This window comes from Coptis chinensis, chromosome 2, assembly GCF_015680905.1.
Source record: "Coptis chinensis isolate HL-2020 chromosome 2, ASM1568090v1, whole genome shotgun sequence".
In the NCBI taxonomy this organism is placed as follows: domain Eukaryota; kingdom Viridiplantae; phylum Streptophyta; class Magnoliopsida; order Ranunculales; family Ranunculaceae; genus Coptis; species Coptis chinensis.
The window spans coordinates 93,776,433-93,784,287 of NC_141457.1; positions in this window are offsets into that span (position 1 = coordinate 93,776,433).

The following is a 7,855-nucleotide window of genomic DNA, read 5'->3' on the forward strand; positions in this document are numbered from 1 at the left end:
ACATGTCCTTATTTAATCATTTTTTTTTAAAGAATCAGGTACGTAGAATATTTTTCGTACCATTCATTCGCTTCATTATTTTGTTGTGACTTGTGGTCACCAAGTAAGAGGACCTCTTTCCGCAAAGCCATACATGTTATCCAACATATATTGAAAATTCAATTGTACTTTACCCCTTTTTTTCATTTGGCAAAAATATTTTATTTTCTTAGTATTATCTTGGATTTTGCACACAATAGAATTTACGTCAGGTGCCCCTATTTGCCATTACACACTCAATATGAGGTTGGTTAGTCCTAAGTTAGATGAGGTTAGTCTGAAGTTAGATCTTTAGCTTATATCTGTAACAACCCATGTTTTTAGGTTTTATTAATTACATACTTATTTTAATATATCAAATTCCAAATCAATCTAATAGCAAAGAAGCGCGTACTATGTCCTCAATATTTCTTAGGTTAATCTAAAAAATAATAGAAGAGTTACGGTAGTTCTAACTAGATATGATTACATCTCGCTTCGTTCTTTTCGGTTTGTTCTAAATGCTATATGAATATTGTTTTCTGTGTAAATCTTTGAAATTTTGGATATTATTTTCATTTTGTTCTATCTTTGTTGTATTTGAACACAATGGATTGGAGTTTTCACTCTGGTAGAGGAACTCTAGATGATTTGTAACCTTCCGCCTCTAGACCCAAGTGATAGATTTTTTCAGATTATTTCAATTGTCACTCTGTAAATAAGTGATAAATTTTACAAATTTTGTATATAATGTTCTATTTTGTTATCACGGTGTCTTGAGAGTGTTTGTTCAGTCCATGCCAATTTCAAAGGCAATTGGTCATAAGTAAGCTCACATGTATAATTTTCATAAAATAAGTTTAAGAAACAAAAATTATGTTGACATACTCTTCAATGAGTTTTATTTGTCATCGATGTGCAGAGCACGTGCAACTTGCTATATATATAAAGATTCATAAACATGTCTATCTAATGTATCATCCCATTCTTGTAAGCAGTGGGGAAGCCAGGAATTTATTCCAGGGTGAGCCAATTAGCACTACAAATTTTCAGCACAATTCAATTAGTGTACACGTATTTTCTTTACTTTTTTTCTTTAGTTTAATATTTGTCAAATTTTCTTTTTAGTTTTTTTCTTATGCAAAAAAACAATTGTACTGTTAGTTTAGTTTGTCAATTTTCAAATTCAAAATCATATTAAAGTTTACGTAATAAAAATTTTTAATTTGAAAGAACAATCGTAACTCACACCTAATATACTTCTTAAGGAGTAAACAAAATCATTAATTGCATAGGTTAGTTCATCAAATTGTTTGTTTTGTTAATTGATAAGGTGCATTTAAATATCTATACTCTTTTCCTCTTTTTTTTTGCTCTCATTTTTTGTTGTTCTTTTGTCAAAATATAATGCCACATGGCCTATGATGGTTAGAGGAGCATGCAAACATTCATATGACAAACTTACAATAGCACTAGTGTAAAGTGTACGTGAAAGTGTGAAACCCATGTGCACTTGTGTTTCAAATGCGTCAGGTTCAAGTCAAACAACTAATAAATTCCAAAATTACTTTTAAAACCTTAGCCTATCTAACTAGAGACACTTGCTATTTTACTCTTTGTAGGCATAATTGACAATTCAAAGCATAATGGGTATGCTGAAACCTTAAGGAAAGTGAAAATTTACAAAATTATCAATACTAATTGCTTTTTCTACCAAAACTCAGGGTGAGCCAGGGCGTACCCTGGGCCCCCTGGCTCCGCCACTGCTTGTAAGGACCTCAGATGCTTTTCATTCAGAAAAATGATCCCTAGTTGTACTCACTATATCTATAAACTATATATATCCCTAGTTGTACTCATGAAAACGTAGACAACATAATGAAGGGCACAATTTGATTATAGATCGACATCTGTGGACGATGTTGTTATTTTGATCAAAGGATGTTTCCTTCCTTTGGTCCAAGATATGGGAGGACTGGTGTGACACTTCTTTTGGGGCTTTTGCGTTCAGATGGGTGTCTTTGATGAGCGGTGCACTCCCGTGCATAGTGAAGCTCGCATGGTGGATTAGTGGTCCAGAGGATTTCTATATTTGTTTTTGTTTTGCCCTAGTTGCTTTTGTATGCTATCTATATAGTATCTTTTTTTTTTTTTTGGAAATTTTATTGATAATGATGAAGAATTTTACAAATAATTAGAACAAGCATGCAAAAGCCGTGCCGCAAAGTCCTTTCGAATAGCAAAATCCTATCCTTCTAAAAACAAACTCGTTTGAACCAAATTTGTCATAACGCTATCGTTCATAACTTTCTGAAGTCTCTTAAGAAGCTCAACAGACTGTTGTTTCAAGAAACCGAAAGTGTCGAAACTAAACGGAATGAAACAATGCTGGTTAGCCCTGCAAGCTTCCTCACGCTTCACCGTCTTTTCTGTCGCTGCTCTCTTAGCTGCTTCTCCCACCTCAAAGTCACCATTCCCCAACCCTACCAACGGAGAGACTCTAGTTACATCAACACATGCATGTTTTCCCTCAGACCAACTATAAATCAAGACATCCGCAGGCCGAAGAGTCGATCTTCCCTCATTCGGATCAGTGAGAAAGTTAACAAGAGCTTATTTCTTCACTTGTACCCCAGCCCTCCAAAATGCATCACATAAAATGTCTCTAACATGATCATGTCGGTATTTGAAACCTGAAAAATGTCGACAGTGTACTACATGGTCCCCAAAAGCATCCAATCTACTCTTTTTGCAAACAGGGAATAAACCACCGCCAGAGTACAAAGGAATCATGAGACAGTATCGGAGAATAGAACGATACTCCACCGACGACATTCGTTGTCCAAGTCCCTCCATCGGAATAGCAAGTAGAAAATCTTTTGCGTGTTCCGACCGCAAAAGATCCCATAACCGCTTTTTTGACGAACAGATAAATCAAACTCCCTCTCGAGACCAACAACAATCTTACCATAGAATGCTTCCACCAAAACTTTTTGTGGTTTTGAGGGGACGGTAGCATTCGCAGCCAGATAATTGAGGTCAAAATCAGGTAGGCGGAGACTTAATGCACTGCTAGCAGCATCAAGAATCTCATCCAAAGGCACTGTACCACAACTCCTAAGAATGTGGTCTTGAAGCTCAGAAGTTTGAAAACGGGATGCCACAAAAGCAAATGTAGAGACATTAATGGCACAATAAATACCTAAACCACCCAGACGTAATGGGAGTTTCGATAAACGCCACTGTAGATCACTGAAGGCAGGACCATCAAAAACCACAATACCTTGGAGAACACTGCAGAGATGCCGATCAAAAGTCTCAGCTGCCTCTCTGAAAAAGGATGGTGGACAAGTACGAATTGCGAAGACCAACTTAGAGAGCCCAACACAAGCTCGTAAGAACGTTAACTCACACTGTGGATCTTCTAATACAGCTAAACGGTCCATCAGAGTCATAGCCTTGTTAATACGCTTGCGCGCAAGACCAATGATAAAAGATGCATCAGTGCTAACTGCACCTCTAAGCAACCCCGGACCTGGCGGGGATGGGACAAATCAAGGAAAGAGACCGGGAGTAGAAGCGGCGTGGATCCATGATGGCCAAAATATCTCAGTTTAATTATATTAAGAACCAACCCATAAGAAGGTCCTTCTTCCCCGAATCATACCCAAAGCTGCCGCCACTGCTCAGATCCCCAATCAAAGTCCCATCATCTAGGTACCATGCCTCAGAGCAATAACTCCGACAACCGGATCAGATCGTAGAATCGAGGATGCAACACCAATGCAAATAGAAGGGACCCAAAGGGTCGCCTTCTTGGACCCCAAATGAGCGACCATATGTAACCATCCCCCACGTATAACCTCGCAGGTTGACAATACAAGTACTCGACCCAAAGGGCAGTATCTAGGCATCGGCTACGAACCTCTTTCAACATGATGGTCCGATCAACCATGTTAAAAGCATTCTGAAAATCTACCAACAGCATAGAAAGAGAGCTATTGTCGCTGTTAGCATACACCATACGGTTGACAACGTGCAAAACCCACCCCATACTGGAAATCCTGTAAGTATCCAACCACATCTCTGGAAACTCCTCTCATTGCAATCTTGGAGACCAAACGACGCCAAACCATGCCCACAGCTATAGGACGAATACTGTTATCCGACTTAAGAAGTGGAGTAAGCGGAGCACTCGCTATGAATTCCGCTAACGGCTGTGGACATCGTCCTTGTAACCAAAGATTCACCACAGGGGTCAATGCATCTAGCAAATCAGACGATATAGCTGCTGCAGCACCACGTACTCATGGCATCCAACAAGTGCTGAGCTCGGAGACCATCACGGCCACAAGAAGTGCCTTTCGGAAACGACCTAATGCATGACAAAAGGGTGTCTCTCTCTACCAATAAAGGGGGTTCAGCAAAGTGAACAATTGGTCTCACAGGTGGTTGTCGGATTATTGCATGAAAAGCTACAGCATAACCGGCACATCATTGTTTGTCAGTAGGCAGTTTAGTAGCTGACTCACAAGTCACCGGTAAGTCCATTTCGCCAGCTTGTGTGCCTCTCCATTAACCAATCTACTGATCCAGCTAAATTTACAAAACAAAAGTGAAGTACTCAAGTTTAACACATAATCCCTTAAACAAGCAAAAACCCAAGAACATGTTGGACTGTTCAAAGCTTTGATAACCTCTGCACAGTCTCCTTCAATCAGAATGACATTCCACCCTTTGGCTTTTGCTAGCAAAATAGCCACTTCAGCTGCCACTATTTCGGCTTCTTTTGCTGACCTAGCTTTGAATCTTCTTACTGCTGCTCCTACTACTTTGCCTTCATTGTCCCAGGCAATGGTTCCAACTGTTGCCCATCCAGTTGTGGTCATGAAGGAAGCATCGAACCTGATGATAATACAATCATTAGGGATAATAGGAAACAAGGAATCTAAAGAGTCTAGCTCAACTTGTTCTAAGTAATTGTTAGGATGTTTAGAAAGATTAGTATCAGAATTTTCTACAACCAGTCATGTATAGCACTTGTCTACCTCCACCTCACTTCTTCTGATAGTCCTTTCTCTGTTAGGCCTCCTATGCTCAAACTTGGCTTCATTCATTGTTATCTATATGTTGTACAACAGGTAGCAAGCTTTAAAGCCAGCCTGCACTATCTCTTGGTCCTTGCTATGGCACCAGTTAATGAATTTAGTAACCCAAGCTTTGGTATTATTGCTGCCTTGACTCTCCATTCTCAGCTCTAATCCCGAGGTGAACCACATGGCTCTAGCCCATTCACATTCAAAGAATAGGTGGTTATCTGTCTCTTTGGTCATTAGACACAAGGGACAAGAAAAATCCCCCACAATATTCCTTATCTCCAGCCTATCCCCCAAAGGTAAGGCATACATGAAAACTTTCAATAGGAACAGTTGAACATTGGCTGATAGTTTGGTTTTCCAGAGGAGCTTAGAGGTCTGGGAATTGAAACTGGAACTCTGCCCTACATCTTTATCCTTAGTAATAAATTTGTAGGCAGACTTCACAGTAAACTTCCTAGCCTTGTCCTCACTCCACACCATCCTATCCTTGCCAAGGCCCAAAGGTCTAATCATCACTTCTTTGATCCTCAGAGCCAGATGGAGAGGGAATAAGGCTGTGATCTTAGCCTCATCCCACCTAGTCCCATCTTCCTTAAACAAGTCAGCCACATGGAGGTCATTCAGCCTGGAATTCTCCACTCCTAACTCCCTTAGAGTCTTGGGTTTTCCATTGATTAAAACTCAAGGATCATCCAGGATAGAAGTAGAGGTTCCACTATGTATCCCCCATATCAAACCCCCACTTATTATATTAAAAGTTCTGTGTATGCCTTTCCAGAAATAGGAGGCATATCCATGAGGTTTCCAAATGTTCCCAATCCAGTTTTTTCCATATATGCTTGCTAGAGTTTTTGTCCATATAGAGTTTATGTCAGTAGCTGCTTTCCAAGAAAGTTTGGCTAGCATAGCTAGGTTCATATCCTTCATTCTCCTAAACCCTAAGCCTCCTTGAGACTTGGGTTTGCATAAGCTGTCCCACCCAATGGTATGGACACTTTTTGAGTCCTCAATTCCATGCCGAAAAAATCCCTACATGCTTTGTCTATCTTATTACATGTAGACACAGGGAGTATATAGGTAGCCAAAGCATACAAAGGGGTAGCTTGCACCACAGACTGGATCAGGGTAGCCCTACCAGCCTGTGATAGAACCTTAGCCTTCCATCCTTTGATATTACTGTGAATCTTGTCTACTAAGTAGTCAAAATCCTCATCCTTCTTTTGTGAAAGCATAATAGGTATCCCCAGATACTTATCTTTTGGGTCAAACACCCTCATTTTCCATAATTTCTTAAGCTTTATTTTGTTTCTAAAATTGATATTTCTACTAAAGAACATGCTAGACTTATCAAAATTGATAAGTTGTCCAGATGCAGTACAATACTCTTGGAGGATATTCTTGAGATATCCCCCATCCTCAATATTGCCTCTAGTGAGTAAAATCAGATCATCAGCATAAAGAAGATGAGTAATAGAAGGAGAAGATCTCCTAATCTTGATCTCATGAATTTTCTCTTCCATCTCAGCTCTGGCAATTATCCTGGACAAAGCCTCAAACATGATAATAAAAAGATAAGGGGACAAGGGATCCCCTTGTCTGAGACCTCTTTCAAGGCTAACCTTATTTAAAGGGCTACCATTGAGAAGAAGTTGAAAAGTCACAGTAGACAAACATTGCTGAATCATGGTTCTCCATTTATTATTAAACCCTAGCCTCTCAAAAATATTATCTATCAGAGACCACTCAACCCTATCATAGGCTTTAGCCATATCCATCTTTAAGGCTACCCAGCCTTTATTTTTAGCCTTCATGTTTTTCATTTGATGAAACAACTCACAAGCCAAACCCGTATTGTCCCCTATGTTTCTTCTTTTTATGAAAGCCCCCTGGAAAGGGGAGACAATTTTATTCAAATGACACTTAAGCCTATTGACTAAGATTTTTGAAATCACCTTATAGCAGAAGTTGCAGAGGCTTATAGGCCTAAAATTTGCCACAGCCTCAGGGTTGCTCATCTTGGGAATGAGCGCAATAAAGGTTTCATTAAAAGTGGGATTCAAAACCCCTTTAATAAAAAAAATCCTTCACAAAAGTAGAGATACTACTCCCCACTATATCCCAAGTCTGTTGATAAAAGCAACTTTGGAACCCATCAGGCCCAGGAGCCTTCAAGCTCCCCATTTTCCTGACCACTCTCCAAATATCCTCATTGGTAGGAACTGTAGTCAGGATATTATTTTCCTTTTCAGAAATGCAAGGATGGAACAAATTAAACATTCTCATCATTTTTTCTGAGGATGGTCGAGCTAAAGAGATCACCAAGTAGGTGTTAATGTTTTCTCCCACTTCAGCTCTCCCCATGCTCCAACCCCCATCATGCTTTTTTAACTTCTCAATCTTGTTCTTCCTTCTCCTATATATGGTTGAAAAATGGAAGAATCTAGTGTTTCTCCCTCCATCTTTCAACCAATGAGTAGTGGATTTTTGCTTCCAAAAACTCTCCTCTTTAACCAACCAATCAAAGAGTTCAGATTTTAAAACCTTTGCTCTCTCATAATTGGTTGGAGAGAAGGGTTTTTCAAAAGACATCCTCCAACTCTTTATTCACTTTTTTTATGTTGGTGAAAATATTGTCAAAAACTTTTTTATTCCAAATGACAAGATGTTGTTGAGTCAACTTTAGCTTAATAATCACATTCATATCAGGCATATTATGTGTAATAAACTTCCAAGCAAGA